We start from the raw sequence: 23,543 nt of genomic DNA on the forward strand, positions 1-23,543 counted from the left end.
TATATATTTGTTCTGTGACGTACAGCTACCTTTGTACTATTACTACTACTAGATAAAGAGCCCGTTTCGACAATGTAAGATGAAACAGGCATGAGTGGAATAATAATAAGTATAAGCACCACAAATCTGATATAGGTGTATTGAATGAATGCTTAATTAGGCCTGGAGCTGTAGTCGAAATCGCCTTTCAGGCCTCTACAGCTTTAATCGAAGTCGCCTTTCTCTTTGAATTTTTGCAGCCGTAAATCCGCCGCCTGCTGCGATGCTGGTCGAAGTCGCCTTTCTCTTTGAATTTTTGCGGCCGTAAATCCGCCGCCTGCAGCGATGTTGGTCGAAGTCGCCTTTTTCTTTGAATTTTTGCGGCCGTAAATCCGCTGCCTGCCATGATGTCAGTCTCGTAAGGTTTTTCGGGCAGCTGCGCAGACGGCAACTGCGAATTCGGCTTTGGACGTGCGCAGAAGGCGACTGCGCATTCGGCTTCGGACAGACGTAAGTGAGTGATTGAGTGAGGAGACTGGCGAATTATATATAAGATTACTGTTGTTACTATTGTTGTTGTTATATTCTTTGAAGATTGCCTGATAAGTAAAGGGACTTCCTATCCATTTTGTACCTAAATGTAAGCTAGTTTATTATGTACTGCTGCTAACTCATTTAGGATGGTTAATTAAGCCTAAACATGAATGCTATTTATTTATTGGACACAGCTTATACAGGTTCAGTGTCTAATAAATACATAAAAACATGTCATGTATACATGGTATAAGCATTGGAATATCACACAATCATAAAATAAATGCTCAAAAACTCATTTTTTAAGTGGAAACGTTAGTATTAGATCAGTGTGGCAGGGATACACTTTCAAAAATAAAGGCATGAGGCCTAAAAATAAGGCATACACCTCAATGTGTACAACAACTATACCATTTACATGACTATAATATTTATACCTTTCTAATAACATACAGCTTTTTTAAAGGAAACAAATATTGTACCCATACCAGGAAAGAGATTTCATACCCCTGACTGCACAACCCTACCCACAACTTGTATAATATTATTTTCCTGACAGTGCACAGTGAAAAGTGACGGGGGAACAGGCCAGTGTCTGAATCTGTCTAAGGGATACGAGCAAGTATAAGAAAGGCACCATCCCAGTTTACCTTGCATAGAAGAGAAAAATCAAGAGATGTGGAACTTCAGTCCAGCTTCCAATACCACTCAGAGGAACACAGATAGAGCAGACCACTTGGAATAGCGTACACAATGATATTACCATTCAGTTAATGTCTTGCATTTGCAAAGCATTGATCAAAATTTCATCAAACAACTGTTGTGCTGCCCAAAACGCTAAACATTAAATATATCTTAAGCACTTTCTGGTGTCTATTACTGAATGACATGACCAATATAAATGTTGATTACAATTTTTTGGCAAGTAGTTTAAATACAACATCATTCAATCTCATAAACATTAACATCCTTGAACAACATAATTTTGTACATATTAATGGTAACATATAAATATGATAGACATAAAACATTGCACACAACTGTATCAACTGTAGTACACAACTGTAGTACATACAACAAACACTTTACCTACGTATAATACATATTTTACATATTACACAGATCCAAATTTCAATACATTCCTGTTTTTGTCTATACAATGTCATATTCTGTTGCATGAACAAATTCTGTGCACAACCTCCACATTAGCATGCCAGCATGGAAAGGATGGGTTGTTGTTGAGAAGTTCAGCAACATAAGAGGGAGTGGCACTATAGACATTTGCTATAACAAGCTGCACAGGAAGCTAGTGGCTAGCAGTGCAGGAGGAGTAAGATTTATGTGATCAAATTATAATAGATGCTTGTGCTACTACATAACAACTGTGCTGATGCCTTTTTATATGATTATTTGGGCGCAGTACATTCAATATGTTTGAGTACAGTATGCCAATGTGAATGTTCATAAACTTCTCATGGTTGTGCTTGTGAGTGAGAAAGTGTACATGTGTTTGTGTACATATTTACGTATATATATATTTGTAAGTCACAATAAATTGACAGCCTGTGCTTTCAAATGTATTTATATCTGTAATGTTTATTATATGTAACAGTGTGTAAAACTGTATATTAACCATTGGGATGTGCTTATGTCCTTGCAATAGTGATGTTGTAGATGCACTTAATTATTTACAGTATATGCATATACAGACATGAGAATTTACTAATGTGTTTTTATGTTGGTTTGTAGGTGTGTTCCTATTATACTAAGTGTCAGTGTGTTTTGGGGTAGTTGTGGATGATGACTGACTGACTGACTGTTTGGAAGAATGTTTTCAGTCCCCTCAACTGGGACCTATAAAGTCAATGTGGTCTTATCCCTGCTTTACTGCTTATATCGTGCTTCCTTGCTCCCTCTGTGCAGATGTGCTTGTGCATTTAAGAATACAGAATGTTAAATTTTAAGACACTGTTAACTTTTGGACTGTGTTTTTGATCTCATTTAAGAATTTAGACAGCAGTGTGCATTCTTACAAAGAGAAGACAATGTAAGTGAGCTGCCTGTTGAAGAAAACCACAGTGACAGTTTCTGCTGGGCCAATATCAAAATTTCAAACCTGTCTGGATGATCTTGCTGCAGGCAAGAAGACATGTTTTATATTCAGCCAGGTGGCTTGATGTGAGTCTACACTGAAACTGAACCAATGCTGCACTAATTGTTATGTTAAAGTTTGTGCTGATAATCATCTTTGGTGATCAAATTTATAATAATAAAAGGGAAAGGAGTACAGTAGATTAGAATGCAATTAAAATTATTTTTCAGTAAGAGCATAACAACTTGACCCAGTGTTTCAGGCACTGATTGATTAAGAACGTCTCCAAATGTAGACTTGCTTGACTGACACAAAGAAGAGCAAGGGAATTGCCACCAATACTGTGGATTTGTGAAATAAACGAGTATGGAGGTGCCATCTCAGAAGCAGGACCATCAATTTTCAGCCTGTCTTAAACTTCTGAAGGGCATAAGATATAACATTGCCAATAATATAGGATATGAGAACTAACTAATTAGAAGAGAATGGCAATGAAGCTGGGCAATGAGGAAAACACATTTTGATTTGAAAAGAAAGCAAGGGGATTGCTAGATATTCATCTTCATTTATTACTATTTGTTAAGTCTCTTCTGCCCAGAAGCTTCCCACTCTTTGTTTCATAAAGACATTTTATATTGATTATTGCCTGGTGGATATGTTAGTGGATTAAAAAAACATTATCTGTACTAATAAAAGGCAAAGCCCTCACTGACTCACTCATCACTAATTCTCCAACTTACCGTGTAGGTAGAAGGCTGAAATTTGGCAGGCTCATTCCTTACAGCTTACTTACAAAAGTTAAGCAGATTTCATTTCGAAATTCTACGCGTAATGGTCATAACGGTCGACAACGTCCGCCATGTTAAACTTTCTTATTTATGGCCCTATCTTCATGAAATTTGGTAGGTGGCTTCCCTGCGCTAACTGAAACTGATGTACGTACTTATTTTGGTGGTATGATGCTACTGTCGGCCGCCATATTGAACTTTCCAATGGTCTTTGTTAGTTATGGGCCCATCTTCAAGAAATTTGGTATGCGGGTTCCCAACGCTAACTGAATCCTGCTTACGTACATATATATGTCCATAGCCTGCAGCTTGGTCGCCGTGTGAGGCGGCGTTGGGTCCCCCATCCCCACGCCTCCCACGTAGTTGGTTGCCTGCCTATATAAGGCCGTCGGTCACTCCGGTCTCTTCATTCCCTTCCTTGCTTCGCCAGGGTATTCACGTCTCCCTGCTGATAACTGCAGCCTTTTTATTTAATCCACGGCTTCTCCACTGTTTTATTGTTTTTTTATTACGATTATAGTTATTGTATAGGTATTTTAGACTTAGTTTACATTGTTCAGGTACTCATTTCCTTTATCGTTCCAACCGTACCCCCATTAACATGTCTATCCAGGTGATCATCATCGATCAAAGAACTGTCACTTACCGAGTGGTTTCCATGCCCGGAGATGGCGACTGCCTTTTCCATTCTCTGTGTTACACATTGCACGGCCATATCAGGCTCACTCTTGATATCCGGAGGAACATTGTGTCTTATGTATTGAATGACTGGGACAGGTTCAAGGTGTGGACTGATGACAGTACAGGAGATAATTATACTACACAGGAGCACTATAAGAGTGAAATGCTTAAGCCCTTCACCTATGGTTCTGCATGTGAGTTGATGGCTGCCGCTGAATTGTTCAGTTGTCGCTTTCAAGTGTACCAAAATGGCCAAATATTTTACACCTTTGGACAACCGCCAATGCCTCTTAAACATCTTAGATTCACAGGTGATGATTTGAGTAGTGGACACTTTGATGTTTGTGAATGTTTAAACTCTCAAAAGCTGGGTGTGAAGTTATCGATGAAACCCATTTCAATTCAAACACCTCCAATTTCCAGTAAGGCTCTGCTTCGCAATGACAATTAATAAGTCCCAGGGACAGACCCTACAAAAGGTTGGCATTGATTTGAGGCAAGATTGCTTTTCACATGGCCAACTATACGTTGCATGCTCAAGAGTAAGCTCAGCGCACAGCTTGGTCATATTACAACCGGAGGGCCGAACTGACAACGTGGTATACAAAGAGATCCTTAACAAATAATTATTGGTATATTTTCCCTCAGTTTAAAAAGGTTTACTTTTCTTCTTAATAAAAATTTTAAAGCAGTACTTCGCTGCTGCAAAGCACGGGTATTTTGCTAGTGTTTGATAAGTGCCACGAGTGAACAAGTCAATTAACTTGTCTGGGGACTAGTTGTAGAAATATGGGAACAGGTGTACTATTTTGTACCTGCAAAGCTCAGTGGGAGAATGTTTCAGATGAAAAGGCACTAAAATAAACAAAGTTACCTTTGTTTGAATTTGTTAGCAATTTCTTAATTTCTGCTGCCTTGTCCGTGTTCAGTACTTTTGATTTTACTGATGTTTGGTCAATGTTTGGTGGACACTGTAGTTGGGTAGAGATGATATTCCCAGCACAGGGCACATCCACATTCAATGAAAATTTAGGTTATTTTATGCAGTACCTTTACAGCATCTAGCTATTTTTTGTTACTATATAAGGATTATACATTGTGTAACAAAAGCCTATTTGAAGAAATAGATATAAAAAGCAGTAGGGCCTAGGTACTCAAGCAATTAATAGATGCTAATCATTGTTATTCCAAAGATCATTAATAATTAATCATTGTTATTTCAGTATTAAAGATTCTGTGTTGAATAAGGCAGTGTTCTCAAAGAAGACTGATGTCTGAAAGAAGCATTCTACAAGATAAAATTATTCATGAGGCTCACTTTGAAAAACTTTCACTAAATAACTTGCTGTGCTGTCCATCTAGGACAGGTTGAAATCTAAGCAATCAACATAGACCAAGCATCAACATTTGAGTGCATCATCAATTGGAATATACTTTGTAATGTATGTGGAAATACAGTGCATTGCATTTGTCATTCCAACAGATTGCGCATGGCAAACATTTGTAGTAATGAATGGTATGGGATTCATAAGAACAGTGTTAACGTGTGCAAGGCGTCATCTGTTGGAATGAAAAATGCAACACATTTTATTACAGTCATGGCCAAAAGTTTTGAGAAGGACACAAGTATTGGTTTTCACAAAGTTTGCAGCTTCAGTGTTTTTAGATCTTTTTGTTAGATGTTTCTGTGGTATACTGAAGCATAATTACAAGCATTTCATAACTTTCAAATTATTGACAATTACGTTAAGTTTATGCAAAGAGTCAATGTTTGCAGTGTTGGCCCTTCTTTTTCAAGACCTCTGCAATTCGCCCTGAAATGCTGACAATCAACTTCGGGGTCAAATCCTGACTGATGGCAGCCCATTCGTGCATGATCAATGCTTGGAGTTTGTCAGAGAATTTGTGGGTTTTTGTTTGTCCACCTGCCTCTTGAGAATTGACCACAGGTTCTCAATGGGATTAAGGTCTGGGGAGTTCTCTGGCCTAGGACCCAAAATTTTGATGTTTTGTTCCCCAAGTCACTTAGTTATCACTTTTGCCTTATGGCACGGTGCTCCATCATGCTAGAAAAGGCATTGTTTGTCACCAAACTGTTCTTGGTTGGTTGGGAGAAGTTGCTGTTGGAGGATGTTTTGGTACCATTCTTTATTCATGGCTGTGTTCTTAGACAAAACTGTGATTGAGCCCACTCCCTTGGCTGAGAAGCAACTCCACACATGAATGATCTCAGGATGCTTAACTGTTGGCATGATACAGGACATCAGGCCATCCTCCAAATGCCTTCACCTCAGTGTGCATGCAGAAGTACTCACACCTGCCTGTTGCCATTCCTGAGCAAGCTCTGCACTGATCCCACAGCTGAATCAACTTTAGGAGACAGTCCTGGCACTTGGTGGACTTCTTGGGCGCCCTAAAGCCTTCTTAACAACAATTGAACTTCTCTCCTTGAAGTTCTTGATGATCCGATAAATGGTTGATTTAGGTGCAATCTTACTAGCAGCAATATCCTTGCCTGTGAAGCCCTTTCTGTGCAAAACAATGATAACTTCATGTGTTTCCTTGCAGGTAACCATGGTTAACAGAGAAAGAACAATGATTTCAAGCACCACCCTCCTTTTAATGCATCCAGTCTGCCATTCTAACTCAATCAGCAAGATAGAGTGATCTCTAGCCTTGTCCTCGTCAACACTCTCACCTGTGTTAATGAGAAGATCACTGAAATGATGTCAGCAGGTCCTTTTGTGGCAAGGTTGAAATGCAGTGGAAATGGCAAAGACGGTCTTTGCAATTAATTGCAATTCATCTGATTACTCTTCATAATATTCTGGAGTATATGCAAATTGCCATCATAAAAACTGATGGAGCTAATTTTGTGAAAATTAATATTTGAGTCATTCTCAAAACTTTTGACCACAACTGTACTACAAATGTTTGTGATGCACCGCTTTTTGGAATGACAGAGAACCAGCAATTGAATAGGCACACAGATGCAGAGACACACAGACACTTGTCTTTTAACTAAAGTGGATAATGTGCAAATCATTTTGTAAAGGTTTAAGTTACAAGTCACTATATAGAATAAGGATTGCATTTTATGTTTTTTGTGATGGTGTTCACCTGAGAAAAGGCTACAAATATTACACTTTATTTTGTGAAGTAATTTACCATTCCAATTGTTTTAAATTTAGTAGAATAAACGATTGTGTGATGGTGTTTATTTCTAAGGTTCTTAAACAGATTGTAGAGTAATGTGTAAGCCATGTTGTATGCTTGCTATGAAAAGTATTATATAGAATGAGATTTCTTTGTAGAATGAAAGAAAGGCACTAAAAACAATAAAATATGAGTTTTAAACACATTCTGACACATCAGTCTAACTATTTGTGCTATATTGAAAGTAAGCTACTATTTATTTATTTTTTTCATTTATTTATTAATTTTTATTGTAATCATTCCATACAAATAGATCAATTTATAACCAAACAAAATTGAACACAAATCAAACCCCACCCCTGAGAAGGAGAGCTTAGCCAAAGGAGAATTGCTTAGGGCTTTTTAATGAGGCAACAATAAACAAAAGAAAGGGAGAAATATATATAGGTAAATAAGAAATGGAGAAGGGAATTAAATGCGGCAATAGTCATTTCTCTTATTCTAAAATAATATTGATTAGATCCTGCCAGGTTTTGAAAAAAAATTGTACAGATCCTCTAACTGAGAATTAGATTTTTTCCAATTTCAAATAATATAAAACATCGGTTTCCCACTGACTTATCAGAGGAGAGTTAGGATTCTTCCAATTTAACAGAATAAGTCTGCGTGCCAAAAGTGTAGTGAATGCAATCACCGTTTGCTTGTCCTTCTCCACTTCAAGTCTGTCTGGAAGAACACCAAACACAGCTGTTAATGGGTTAGGAGGAATTGTGATACCAAGGCTGTCTGAGAGGCACTTAAAAATTTTGGTCCAAAATGATGTTGGTTTGGTGCAGGCCCAGAACATGTGACCCAGTGAGGCAGGAGCTTGGTTGCAGCGTTCACAGGTTGGATCATGCCCTGGAAACATTTTGGACAGTTTTAAGCGAGACAGATGAGCTCGATATATAATTTTTAGTTGAATAATTCTATGCTTTGCGCATATGGAGCTTGAGTGAATTCTCTGCTTTGCTACCTTCCACTCCGTTTCTGATATATTGATTAAGAGATCTTCTTCCCAATGTTCTCTTGGATCTTTGAAAAGTAGGGACTCTAATAGGATTTTATATAATGCGGAAATGGTGTTTAATTCCTCAAAATTGAGCAGTATTTTTTCCAGCATTGTGGAGGGTACGAAGTGAGGAAAATCGGGCAGTTTCTGTTTAACAAAATTTCTAATTTGAAGATAGTGAAAGAAATGTGTAGCTGGGAGGTTGAATTTTGAACGTAATTGTTCAAAAGATGCAAATATGTTGTCTAAATAAAGATCTCTGAGCATTTTAATACCAAAACTTTTCCAGGTATTAAAAACTGGATATGTTTGCGAGGGTTGAAAGAGGTGGTTCTCTTACAGAGGTGCCACAGATAAAAGATTTTCCATCTTAAAATGCTTTCTAAGTTGGTTCCATATTCTGAGTGAGTAAAGCACAATTGGGTTATTAGTATATTTGCGATAACTTGCATTTATTAGAGAGCAGAGCAGGGAGTATAAAGAAGTACTACAGGATTTTACTTCTATTGCGGACCAAGCCTGTGTATGTTCATTTTTTTGTGTCCAGGTTTTTATGGCTTGTATCTTTGCTGCCCAGTAATAAAACTGAAAATTAGGTAAAGCCATGCCACCTTCTGCCTGAGGTCTTTGTAGGGTCGCTCTTCGGATACGTGGGTGTTTTGAGTTCCAAATGAATGAGGTTATTGTTGAATCTAACTGTTTAAAAAATGATTTATTGATATATATTGGAATGTTTTGAAATAAAAAAAGAAGTTTAGGAAGGATATTCATCTTAACAACGTTAATTCTTCCGGCTAAAGTGAGATGAAGGGTTGACCATCTATGCAAGTCTTGCTTAATTTTTTCCATACAGACGGCAAAATTTTGTTGATAAAGAGCTTTATGTTTACTTGTGATATTTACCCCTAGGTATTTAAACTGATCTGCTATGGTAAAAGGTAGGGTGTCCAATCTAATATTCTATGCTTGTGAATTTACTGGAAAGAGTATACTTTTATTCAGATTAATTCTAAGACCAGATATCTTTTGAAATTCTGTTAGTGCTGTTAAAACTGTAGGGACAGTGTTTTCTGGGTCTGATATATATAAAACCATATCATCTGCATATAGAGAAATTTTCTGTTCCAGTCCTTCTCTGATAATCCCCTTTATCTGATAAGAATTTCGACAGTGAACCACCAGTGGTTCAATGGCGATTGCAAACAGCAGTGGCGACAAGGGACATCCTTGTCTGGTACCACGTTCTAGCTTAAAGTAGTCTGAACAAATGTTATTAATACAAACTGAAGCTTCTGGATTGGTACACAGTAGTTTGATCCATGCACAAATATTCGGGCCAAACCCAAATTTCTCCAATGCAGTGAAAAGGTAGTTCCATTCAATCATATCAAATGCTTTTTCTGCGTCTAATGATAGTAATATCTCTGGGGTATTTGATTTTGCTAGTGAATATATAACATTAAACAAACGTCGGAGATTGGAAGATAGGTGTCGGCCTTTAATAAATCCAGTTTGATCCTGTGATATTACCAAGGGCAGCACTTTCTCCATCCTTGTAGTTAGAATTTTTGAGAGTATCTTAACATCATTATTCAGGAGTGAAATTGGTCTGTATTATGCACATTGTAACAAGTCCTTATTTTGTTTAGGAAAGACGGTGATTAATGCTTGACGAAATGTTTGAGGTAGTATTTGGTTGTCTCTAGCTTCTGTAAATGTTGCCAATAAGAGGGGAGATAGCTGAGTGGAGAATTTCTTATAAAATTCTATGGGGTGACCATCAGGGCCTGCTGATTTCCCGCTTTGAAGTGACTTTATAGCATCTAGTAATTCTGTTAGCGTCAGAGGTTTATCCAGTTCCTCAGCACTTAAAGCATCTATTTGTGGTGTCTGTAATGTATCCAGAAATGCATTAGATTGTGTGTTGTCTTCTTTGAGCTCAGTAGAATAAAAAAGGATTTATAATAATCTCTAAATGCGTGCATTATATTTTTATGGTCTATAATTTCTTCTCCATTCGTGTTGGTGATTACTGGTATTGCATTGCGAACTTCTTGTTTGTGAATTTGTTGAGCTAAAAGCTTATTAGCTTTTTCTCCGTGTTCATAGTAATGATGTCTTGACTTATAAATAAGTTGTTCAGTTTCTTTGGTTGTTAAGATGTTAAGTTCCGTATGCAGGGCCTGCCTTTTCCTGTGAAGAGCTTCACTTGGACGCCTGGCTTGTTCTTCATCTATTCTAGTAATTTCGCTTCTTAGCTCTGACACTTTCTTGGTTTCTAATTTATTTCTGTGGGAAAGATATGAAATAATCTGTCCTCTTAAGAAGGGCTTTAGAGTTTCCCAGAGTGTTCCTGCTTGTCTCTAGGAAGAAGCTGATTTGTTTCGATATAAATTCTGTGCAGTTCTCATCTGCCAATAGAAGAGGGTTAAGACGCCATCTGCGAGGTGAGTGTGAGGGGCTTAATGATTTTAGCTCCAAGACTAGAGGGGCATGGTCGGAGATAACAATTGTGTCATATTTACATGATTTAATCGTAGGCAGGAAATTATTATCTATAAAAAAATAATCAATTCTTGAGTAGCTATAATGCACTGGTGAGTAGAACGAATATGTTCTTGAGTTTGGGTTAAGAAACCTCCAGGGGTCTGATAAGTTGTGGTCATTTAAAAACTGTGTAATTGTCTTTGCAGTATTAGATGTCGTCCCACCTGTCACAGGAGTCCTATCTAAGAGTGGATTTAAAACACAATTAACACTAGAATTACCAGAGCCTACGAAAAAACTCGTATATCCGGCCCACCTTAAATCGCTTCTTAAATCCGTTCACACCTCTCCGCCAGCATCCTTTGTCCTCTAAATGTGCTGATAAAAGACAAGCTGCCAGCAGCCGGCTATTCCATCCCCCCACCGACTTAGAACGTGAGCGAAGTTTTCCCAGCTCACGCCTTGATTGATTATGTGGGAGTGAAGTGGAGTTTTACAGTGGAAATAAGAGATCATTATTCTAAAGTAATCTGTGTAAACACATTGTTAAAACAGAAACTTTGTCATATTTTAGTAATAAATGTTACAAAATGTAGTAGACATAAACTATAGAATATGTAAAGCCCGAGTTCCAAAGATCAAATAAACACTTTCACAAAAGCTTCAAGGGTAATACAACAGCTTCTGTGGCGTAGTGCGTTAAGATTTGCCACTTAGAGCAAAACAGCTCTGCCTCTTCTCAGACCTGAGTTCGAATCACCGCTAGGGATAAAATGTTGCTTTTTTTTTTTGTTTCTTTTTAACCTGAAACGGACATAAAATTTATAAATTGGTATGCACTGTCAGTTAATGAGATCGTTATATTTTCATGTGGGATGCTCCTTTTAAAATATTTTTTTAACAATTGAGACTGCAATTGAGCACTGCAATTGAGCACTGCGTAATAGGGAGACAGACAGGCAGAGATATATAAATAAACAGGGAAGGCACATGTACTGAAAGAAAAAAAAAGATCAACGTGCGTTGTTGTTACTTAGAGAGTCAGATGGGGGGGAGGGGTGATGTTAGAGCGGGTGAAGCTCATTCAGTGCTACAGGAACAACGCATGTTGATCTTTTTTCTTCTTTCAGTACATGTGCCTTCCCTGTTTATTTATATATCTCTGCCTGTCTGTCTCCCTATTAAGCAGTGATCGTCTGTCTGTGTGTTATGGATCTTAAAAATAACAGTTATAAGGACAGTTGTTCCTGTTAATTGCAGTCTCAATTGTTAAAAAAATATTTTAAAAGGAGCATCCCACATGAAAATATAACGATCTCATTAACTGACAGTGCATACCAATTTATAAATTTTATGTCCGTTTCAGGTTAAAAAGAAACAAAAAAAAAAAGCAACATTTTATCCCTAGTGGGGATTCGAACTCAAGTCTGAGAGGCGGCAGAGTTGTTTTGCTGTAAGAGGTAAATCTTAACGCGCTACGCCACAGAAGCTATTGTATTACCCTTGAAGCTTTTGTGAAAGTGTTTATTTGATCTTTGGAACTCGGGCTTTACATATTCTATAGTTTATGCCTACTACATTTTGTAACATTTATTACTAAAATATGACAAAGTTTCTGTTTTAACAATGTGTTTACACAGATTACTTTAGAATGACGATCTATTATTTCCACTGTAAAACTCCCCTTCACTCCCACATAATCAATGAAGGCAAGAGCTGGGAAAAGTGCGCTCACGTTCTCAGTCGGTGGGGGGATGGAATAGCCGGCTGCTGGCAGCTTGTCTTTTATCAGCACATTTAGAGGACAAAGGATGCTGGCGGAGAGGTGTGAACGGATTTAAGAAGCGATTTAAGGTGGGCCGGATATACGAGTTTTTTCGTAGGCTCTGGTAATTCTAGTGTTAAAGGCCCCGTGCCATTATAATTTTATGAGTGTTCACATTGGGAATGGATGCAAATAGATTTTGCATGAATTCCTTATCATCGACATTGGATGCATAAACATTTATCAAAATCATTTTACTGTTAAATAAGTTGCCCATAACCATCACATATCTCCCTTCAGGGTCCGATACTACATCTGATGCTACAAATGGAACTGTTCTGTGTATGAGAATTCCCACCCCTCTAGTTTTCTTTATAAAGCTAGAATAGAACATTTGGCCAGTCCAGTCTTTTTGTAGTCTGAACTGATCCTTGCTTAGTAAGTGGGTCTCCTGTAAAAATACTATTTTAGCATTTAAGCCTGTTAGGTGAGAGCATACTTTCTTTCTCTTTAATTCGTGATTCAGGCCTTTAACAAGCTACTATTTAAACATACATTTTTTCACCTGTTTGCTCATTTCTTCTTGAAGACAAAGACAATCTGAGCTAGCAGATGCACATATCCTCACTAATGATACTGCTTGCTTTGATGAGTTGCTGTGTATAGGCTTGTAGCCTTGATTACTTAGATTACCTACAACATTTTTAAGATCTCTGTCCTGACTTGCACAGTTGGTTTGCCTGCAACATTTAACCCTGAAAGCAATATGCAAAACACTGGATCTCAAAACAAAGACACACCAGTAATTAGCTTGTTGAATATATTGTCAAATCCAGTGGGTCTATACAAACAGCTTTTTTCCATCAGCACTGAATCTGGTACCTGCTATACAGAACACCTGCTGAAATGATCAAAATATTACTCCATACTTGGTATTGAGTAGGATACTAGCAAACCATCTCAGTGATCTTTACATTTATACGTAACAGGCATTGTGTCACTCCGGCATACTGAGAAAAGTGAGTTGAATGCTATATAAGATTCCATTACCACAACAACAGACTTCTGATTCCAGCCGTTTCACAAAATCACCTGTATATGCAGCAAATCGTGAACAAGTACGAATAGGGTAGTGTGATAGGTGGCCGGCCGTTCCTCCCGGCCAATACCCCCAGGCCGCCAGGTGGAGCCCTTTCTGCAGCATGGAGGTGCCCCGAATGCAAGCAGGGAATTCTGGACAATGCAGTTTTATCCCCAACCCTGCTGGATGCCGTGGTGGATGCTAGGGGACACTGCACGGAGGAATAAGGATTATTTGCCCTACGCCCCAGAAGTACATTCAAGTCACATGGATAGGAGGAATGACATGCTTCCGGGGTGAAGAAGAAAGGATTTTTATCTGACCCAGAAGTGTTCCAGGTCACGTGGACAGAGAGGGCGAAACACTTCCGGGTCAAGGACTATAAAAAGGACTGTGAAAGACCAGAGCGTTGAGCTGAGCTGGGTGGAAGGGTGGCAACGCATCTGGGAGTGGAGGATTGTATTGATTGTGATTGATTATTGATTTATTATGAGTATTGTGGAGTGTAGGTGCTTTGTGCACTTTAATATTGTCCAAATAAATAATTACCCGGTGTCTGAAGAGTGGTCAGAGGGTTCAAGGGGTTGAGAGGACCGCAAACTGTCACAGTAGTCATTTAATCTGTATGAAGCTATAGTACAGGCTTATGTAAAAATGCCAATTAACTCTATCCTGATTACAAAAATACTACATTTTTCAACACACTCAGTCCAGCCTGAGAAAGCATCTCATGTCAGTTACTCTTGTCAATGAACATAGCATTTGCCCAGACCCTTTTAAGGAACTTTAAGGCGCTATAACATTGACTGCATTCATAAGTTAAAGTAAGTGCCATACAGAGGTTATTAGCTGGCTGAAAATGTTTTAATATAGGCATTTAGAAGCTTCTGCAATCAAAGTGGCGTAAAAGCAAATCTGATTCAACAGAAAACTGGGCTTACTTTGGAGTGGTGTTCACCATTTATGGTGTTATGTAAAAGATTATTGCAGAATCTGTACTGTACTACAAACTAAACTGGAATCACTGACTAGGTAAAACAAAAAAATGGTTTACACTGATTTTCTATACAACATGAATAACATAAATTCATACTTGGTATGGCTTTATAAAGAAACTGTGCTAGAACATGTACTACACATTTTGACTATGGAAGAATTAAAGGAATGGATGTAGACAACCTCAAATAAAGCGTTGTGTTTACTACTGAATGGGAGGACCTCAGTTATGAAAATAAGTTAAATTTATAAAGGTGGAGAGAGTCAATGAGTGTCATTAATACCAGCTCTGGGCGTCACCCTTCAAAGGCAGTACCCAAAATGGCAGCAGTAGTGAAATGCAAGGAAAATGAATTGACAGAATAAGATGTGCTGGCTTAGCCTCAGGATTAGCAAAAGGGATCAACAGACCAAGATTTTCCACAAGTGTCTTTTTTATGTTCTACAAAACTTGTTTTTGTTTTTATGGTCCTCTAGTGCAGTGATTCCCAACCACTGTGCTGCGGCACATTAGTGTGCTGTAAGAGATCATCAGGTGTACTGTGGAAAATTATCCAATTTCACTTAACTGGTCTGAAAATTATTATTTATTTACTGCAAATAATTTGTCTTCGTTCGTCTATGCGACAGTGACAGACAGAACAATTAAATACTCTTCCAGTAGGTGGCAGCAGATGGCTAATTAATCTGTGTATCTACATGTTGCCATTCAAACAAAAGAATTAGTGATGCTTCGGCTGTGACAGCAGTGATAGCGATGGATAAATATCTGAAAAGAAAAAGTACACAATCCGAACTGGATTCTGGAGAAAATTGTAACCCAGATGAAGGCCCTAGTATAAGTTATGGTCAGAAGAAAGCAAAAAAGGTGAACTCAAGACAATACAATGAAAGTTATCTTTCCTTTGGATTTACTTTTACCGGGGAACCAACCGAGCTGATTCCGTTATGCTTGGTATGTGAGGCAAAGCTGTCCAACAGTGCCATGATTCCTAGCAAACTTAAACACTATCTCCAAACAAAACACCCGTCACTTCAAAACAAGAACACAGACTATTTTGTTCAACTTCGTGAACAGACTAAGAAACAGGCAGCTGTAGTGAGGAAAACCACAAAGACAAACGAGAGAGCTCTCAAAGCTAGCTACCAAGTTGCTGAACTCATCACCAAATCAAAACAGCCACACACGGTGGCATAGACATTAATACTACCTGCCTGCAAAATCATTGTAAATGAGATGCTCAGCCCTGGCACTCTTAAAGAAATAGCCCAAGTCCCTCTCTCAAATAATACAATTGCCAGACATATTGATGACATGTCTGCAGACATTGAAAGGATCATTTTGGAAAAGTTGCATGTCAGTGGAATATTTGTATTGCAACTCGATGAATTTACGGATATCAGTGGACATGCACAAGATTTGGCAAATGTGCGCTTTGTAGACGGAGACACCATCAGAGAAAACTTCCTGTTTTGCAAGGAATTGCCAGAAACAACAACAGGAGAGGAAATTTTTCGAGTTGTATCAAAGTACCTTGAACAAGGAGGACTTAAGTGGGAAAACTGCATAAGTGTTTGCACTGATGGAGCAACCGTCATGTTTGGGCGCACCAAAGGATTTGTAAGCAGAGTGAAATAGAACACCCTGCCCAGGATTGGTTCCTGCCTTGTGGCTTGTGTTGGCTGGGATTGGCTCCAGCAGACCCCCGTGACCCTGTGTTCGGATTCAACGGGTTGGAAAACGGATGGATGGATGGGTGAAATAGCAACATCCAGATGTTATTGGGACGTATTGTTTTCTACATTGTGAGGCACTCGTTGCCAAGACATTACCAGCAGACCTAGCTCCTGTATTGGACGATGTTGTGCACATTATAAACTTTGTGAAGACAAGACCTGTAAAAAGTCTCATGTTTGCATCATTGTGTGAGGAAATGGGAGCGGAGCATAAAGTGCTATTGCTGCATACAGAGGTCCAGTGGTTGTCCCGTGGGAAAGTTTTAGCCTATGTGTATGAGCTGCGGGAAGAACTAAAAGTGTTTTTGACAAATGAGAGGTGTGATGACGCTAAGTTGCTTTCAAGTGATGAGTGGACTGGCATATCTGGCAGATATATTTCAACATTTAAATGACCTGAACACACGGATGCAAGGCCAAAAATGATAAAATAAATGGATTTTGTTCAATGGTGCAGCTCTGGCAACAACATGTGGAAAGTGCCACACACCCAGAAATGGCAAGGTATCAACATTGCTGCACTGTGTGAGACAATAGGCAAGCATTTGAAAACTCTTGAACAGAAGTTATCATTTTATTTCCCTTCAGTTTCCACTGATTGCCTTGACTGGGTTAGGAACCCATATAGCTCAACCACAGTTGGAAAGGACATGACTTTGCAGGAGAAAACAACTGTACTGAAAGAAAATTGTGGTTTAAAGCTGACCTTTGCTGATCTACCTTTGGACAGTTTTTGGCCGACTGCTGCCAAGGAGTTCCCCATTCTGGCAAGCAGAGCTATTTCAGCCCTGCCCCCATTTTCCACAACCTACCTATGAGAGTTTGGCTTTTCAAACATGACTGCTATAAAAACTAAAAAAAGAGAGAGACTCAGAGCTGTTGAAGAAGACCTTCGTTTGTGTCTTTCTTCAATTCCTGTATGTATATCAGCGTTGTGTTCAACTAAACTTTTAAATTGTGAGTAAACTGAAACTAGAAGATCATTATATTTCATTACATATACTTTTTGTGACATTTTTGTTTGGTGGTGCGCCATGGAATTTTTCTAATATAAAATATGTGCCGTGGCTCAAAAAAGGTTGGGAAGCACTGCTCTAGTGGACGAATGCCAGTTTTCATTAATTAAGTATATCAGATACATATTCATTAGACGTTCTGTAGGTTAGGCCAATTGAAAACTCCAATTTTGGACCTTATGGATGTGTATTTATGTGCCCTATGATAGACTGGATTCACAATCAAAGTCCAGATGTTGCCTTGCACCTAATGCTGCCAGTATGACCTCTGGGCCCTGTGACTTTGAGCTTGATTGAACTGGTTCTATAATGGATGGCCAGAGTTTTCCAGGCTAGCAAACATAAGCACTGATTATATCTTCAATAAGGCAGAAAAACTAGCTGTCAGAGTGTGTTTTGTGCATATCTTATTTTACTGAAATAAAATGAGACTGAAACTAAGAAACTTTTTTGCTCTTGTAAAAAGAGAGTGAGAGCAAGGGAAAGAATATCAAAATCCTTTTGCTCACTTAGCAGCTGACCTGTGATTGCTGCTTCATGTGCCCAGTGTCCTGAGATAGAATCCTGTGTCAGTGTGATTTGTATGTAGATTTTGCATATTCTTCCTGTGTTAGTATAAGGTTTCCCCTTACATGCCCAAAGACATGTGCTGACTCAACATATTAAAAAAACTAGAAGAGCTGGTAGTGGAAACAAGGCTTAAGGCACTAAGTTATCCTCAACTTTAAAAATCACTAAAAAGGCAAAGCTGTACACCATGTACTATAATATAAACCACACTGTTCAACTTGGTAAATTATTTCAATTTTATGAGCATGTTAACTTGGCTTGCAGAGAATGGTCATATAATGTGCTCGTATAAAATAGCTGACTTTCGGAGTTTGGTCATTGTTCTGCTGGCTCAGATCAAAATGTGTTTAGTTTGTGTTATTTTTTATTTAATTTGCTTCTTATACACCCACTACTTTTGTTTCATGATTTATGATCACCAGACACTCATATACCTAGGATCACAGGTTACTGACCAGCTTTGTGACTTCATATTCGTTGATTTAGCTTGGCCAAGTGAGATCCTTTTGGAATAATGGTAACAACAACAGTGGACCCACTCAAATGAAAAAAACGAAGTGCGCAACAGACTAAAGGCTTGTTCATACTTATGTGTGATGCTGTGCACAGACCAAAACGCAAAGCATATACGTGATCATCTACCAAAACACATTCATACTTGTGGCCTGTTCGATCAGTGTGCTGATAGTCTCTTAGTGAGTAAGTTGATTGTTTGGTCAGTGTTACATGTCATAGCAGAGGAAGTGAGACTCCGTTTATGAAAGAAGAGTTGTGCCTGCTGTTACTGACTTTACAAAAAAATGCAGAAGGTGGAGTGAAGTGTGGGATATACATGATGAACAGATTCAGTTCAAGTATTTCTGAATCTCTGTTGTGTGCTTTGATATCCTGTTGCTTCTTATTCAATCCTTCATTCATCATTCTGGAACCCACATAACCAGACTTTCCTTGAAATTCACCACTTTGAATACATAGTGCTGCATCCCCTTCACTGCGTAGGTAGAAAAAATGAAGTGCGCAGCATGTAGCAAAAGCCTATCATGTGCCAGCTGCACATGGGGTATACCTCAATCTCTTACATCATTTTCGTTGCACAGCCCTCGCACCCAACATGTACATGTCAAGTATGAATCTGCTTTGAGGGCTCGAGCACACTGACCACCAGTACCCAGTGTTCTACTAGCAAATGTTCAGTCACTGGAGAACAAGCTGGACAACTTCAGAGCAAGGATAAAGTTCCAGCATATCACTGTAATAAAAATAATCTCTCCTTAAATAAAGTCTGTTGTGCCAACATGCTTTAAAAGATATTTCATTGTCCCTGTACCTGGGTTTGTCTTAATGCCTATAGCAATGAAGTGTTTCAAGAAGCTAGTGAAACATTATATACTGTATGCTCTTCTCTGACAAAAGAACTGCATCCATTACAGTTTGCATATCACTCCAGTAGATCCATAGAGGATGCCATCACCTTAATTCTTCACACAGTACTAGCTCACCTGGACAACAGGAGAGGCAGTTATGTGTAAATGCTATTTATAAACTATAGTTCTGCATTTAACACAATAAACCCCTCAAAGATCATCATCAAGCTCAGAGACCTGCATCTGAGTGTTTCATTGTGCAGCTGGGTTTTTAACTTCCTGACAGGCAGACCTTAGGTAGCTGGAGTGGGTGGCCACATTTCATCATTTTTCCCTCTCAACACATGCATTCCAGAGGGCTGTGTTCTGAGTCCAGTGCTGTACTCTCTCTACACATGTGACTGCAAGACTCCAACATCATCGTCAAGTTTGCTGTTGACAACAACGAGAAGACTTACTTGGATGAAGTAAAGAGCCTGTCACACTGATGTCATAACAACAGTTTAATCCAGAATGTCAACAAAACAAAAGAGTTGATTGCGGGTGTTGGGAGAAAACAGCACAGGCACTATCATCTTCTCAGTATTAACCTCACTAGAGTAGAAAGGATGGACAGTTTTAGATACCTGACTTGATCCAAGCACAACAACACCTTGGTAAGAAAGGTACAACAACATCTTCACCACCTGAGACGCCATAAGGATATCAGGCTGTCCTCCCAATTACTAAAGAACTTCTAAACATCCACCATTGAAATTCAGGAAATATTATTGTCTGGTTTGGAAGCAGCAGAAGGCTCTGCTTGTGTGATGCGGTCAGCTGAACACATCACTGATTAAGCACTCTCTAACTTCCAGGACATTTACACCAAGCAATGTCAGACCTGAGCAAAGATAACTGTCATCCCAACAGCGGCCTCATTTCAGTGCTCCAGGTCAGGTAAACGCTACTGCTGTCTAAATCCCAGATCAAAGAGACTGAGCACAAGATTTTTTCCACAGTCCATCTGCATGTTGAAAGAGGAAAATGTCTAGAAAATAAATGATGCCCTATTGTTAACACTCTTACATTAAGTTATTCAACTTATTATTTATTTAGTTTTTATTTATTGCATATTTTATAATTCTATTATAATGTTTTATTGCACCCATTTAACATAATGATTTTTATTGACATCTGTAAAGTCATGTATTATTGTTATTGTCCTTTATATTCCTCCTAAATTTACAGTTTTTGAGCTTAGCAACTAAGCATTTCACTACATATTCTACTATATTTATAATTTGTAAATAAAGTTTGACTTGACTTGACTTGAAATATATAATACAATGTAATCCCCTTTTTTAATATAATTACTCATCTTGGTACTGGAACACTTGCCAGAACTTGTCACTCTTTTTTTGTTTTCTCACAAATGCACAGAGAAAAGATTTAAGTTTTAACCATGTATTTTCATTTGGTTGTGCTTGATGTTTATAGTAAGCTTTCCTCATTGTTATGTGTTGCAAGAAACTCATTTTTTGTGAAATATAAAATTGTTTTCATTTGACTGTTTGAAATGGAAGGAAATCTCACCCAGGCAAATGCTAAAACATTTAAACTTTAAATATTTTTCCCAGCCAGCAAATAACCAAATATGATTAATAAAGACATTCAGTTACTACTTTGGTTCATATCTTGGCAGGAATGGACACATGGTAGCAACAACCCTCCAGATCGGATGCCAGTCGATTACAAATTCACTCGTGGTGGGTCAGCACAGAGTCACCAGTTAACTTGACAGCATGACTTTCAACTGTAAATGTAGCAAAGAAGCCCTATGGGAAATGCATGTAAATATAGGAAGAGTAGGCAAGCTTGACAAAAAATCAAAACATCCAAGAATCAAACTGTAGTCCAAGAACAAATGAAGTGGCAATGCTATCCAGTATCAAAATAACAGCACTAGTGTTAGCACTCCTGTCTTCTTATATGTCCAGACCAATGTTTGTATCAAACAAGCTTTCTTTGTGCTGCGGTAAAAACATAAATATTCTGTGGACTGGGAACATGGAGATTTATTTTGGCTCAACAGTAAACTGGCACCAGAAACAGTAAGAGCAAGTGGCTGGACTATGTACTTTTCAGCAGAGACTTTTATGACCTGGATCAAAGTATAAATGCATGGTTGCCCCCACCCTCCTTTCCTCAGGGTGAAACTTGGCCAACTTGGCTACAAATAAAAAACTGAATGCACTGACTGGTGTCATCTTAATTGAAACTTCCTGATGTTCTTATCTCTAGCTCCAGGGTTGGTTGGACACTTGAGGTGTCTGGTAAAGAGGGAGCTTAACAGTATAAAACAAACTTTGCAATTTACTCATCTATGAAAAAAATGCAGTATTAGAAGAGGAATAGAACAACTACAGCATAACAATTATATAATGTGTATCTTAAACATACAAAAGTCAGCTAAAGAACCACCAGACAGGCTCTAATGGTGTTAGGGATACAATGCATGCCGAATCACTGGCAAGCTGGTTTTTTTTTTGGCTAGGGACGCAAAGTAGACAACTTGTATAATAGATTCAGACAAAAAACAACAGGTGTTAAAAAGAGTCAACAAACACTGAGAAAGTAAAATGATTCTGGAAGATCAGAATTCTGTTCATTCTTTACTGTGATTAGGATTTATTCTCCTTTCCTTTACTAAGGCTACATGCTTATACTCTTAATTCATGCATCTGTGGTATGAGTGCACAGAGGAGAATGTACAATTGTGTCAGTATTTGTGCTTATTAGCTTGCATCTCTTCATGCTTGGTGCTTTTATGTACTGTATGTATCAAGCATGTTTCTTGAGTGTTTCTGACTGTGTGAAAAGGGTGGGTGCATTTGTGTACTCATGTTCACTCTCATAAGTGTGTACATATTTCTATGTTATATGTGTGTGTGTGTGTCTGAGAGTATGTGTTGGCATTTGGTTGTTAGAGAATGTTTACATCAGTGAACAAAAGGTGGTATCTGACACATGGGAGATATGAATTTCACAGTCACAAATTTCATGGAAACACCCCTTGTAGTGCGAGATCTGAGGCTGACAATTAAAAGTAAATAATGCAGCCTGAATTCTCAGAGTTCTGACATTACAGTGATCTTTCACCTTACTGTATAACCTAAAATTAAAAAAATAATCTGGTCAGCCAGAAATTGCATTTTTATATTTGGAGTGACACAATCTGCTTTCCATGCATTTACTTTGCTTTTTACAACCTGGCTGAAGCTCGCAAGTTGTTCATTTTGGCAATAGCATAAGCCTGTGAAATTAGTTTGCAGCCATTTCTTTTGCATTTTGCCTGTCTCAAGTTTGCTCGTGGATCAGTCCAGTGACCTAGGACAATCTGAAATCAGCAACTGAAGCTTAACAATTGACATCTTCCAAGTCAACAGAGCTTTTATTTAGTAGTAGGGTAGGCATGTTCTTCCTCTACTGGCAGTGGCATCTTGTCCTGTCCTTCATTTTTCAATGTTTTGAAGTGTAATGTGGATTGCAAGTGAGATGGACTTGCATTTTGTCTTTGAAAAATTGGACCAATACATATAACGTTGTTTGGTGTTATCCAGTACTTTCTTCCTTCATGTAAGATGCTACTGCTGTCCTGACACAACACTTTCCTTTGTGGTTTGCTGCTTTTCTTCTGTGTTTAATATCTGTTTTCATATATATCTTCAGCTGTGTATTCCTTCTAACATGCTTCTAGGCATTCTGCCTCTGTGGGTGAGATTGGGGGCTTGTAAAGGTTTGCTGCACTTGCACAGTTTAACATGTTTATTTCTTGAGTGAGATTTTTGCATACAGGCAAATGTGTGGCATGGTGGTGTGGGAGGCAGTAGTATGAAAGATTTAAGTTATTGTTTAATGCTTCATTGTGTTTTTTTTCCATATATAAATCTCTATGTGGCACTTGTCTTCCCCCACTCCAAAAGCATGTCCTTCATTCTTCTAGATCATTATGCAAATTTGTATCATTAATTTAATTAATCTGTGTGACCCATGTCGTCTCCTTAATCCTTACACTAAGATTTTGTCCTTTTTTTCCCCTTTCCAACTTATTTTCATTATTGCCACTTGTTATCTTTTTCAATGTAAGTTCCTACATTGTATTAGAAACCCTGGTTTGGACTTAAATGGCTGCCAAAGTACCTGCAAGGAGAGAACTCACATAGTATTCACTCACACTTAAAACAGGAGGCTGTGGGTTTGCCAA

General features: G+C 38.4%; 1 protein-coding gene across 2 annotated transcripts in view; it reads right to left on the minus strand.

The window, feature by feature from the left end:
* The window catches only part of LOC114648138 (plakophilin-1), an 87,121-nt gene that overhangs the window by 47,539 nt on the left and 16,039 nt on the right, over nt 1–23,543 (minus strand). The window lies entirely within an intron of this gene.

The sequence above is a fragment of the Erpetoichthys calabaricus genome, chromosome 3 (assembly GCF_900747795.2).
Source record: "Erpetoichthys calabaricus chromosome 3, fErpCal1.3, whole genome shotgun sequence".
Classification (NCBI taxonomy): Eukaryota; Metazoa; Chordata; class Cladistia; order Polypteriformes; family Polypteridae; genus Erpetoichthys; species Erpetoichthys calabaricus.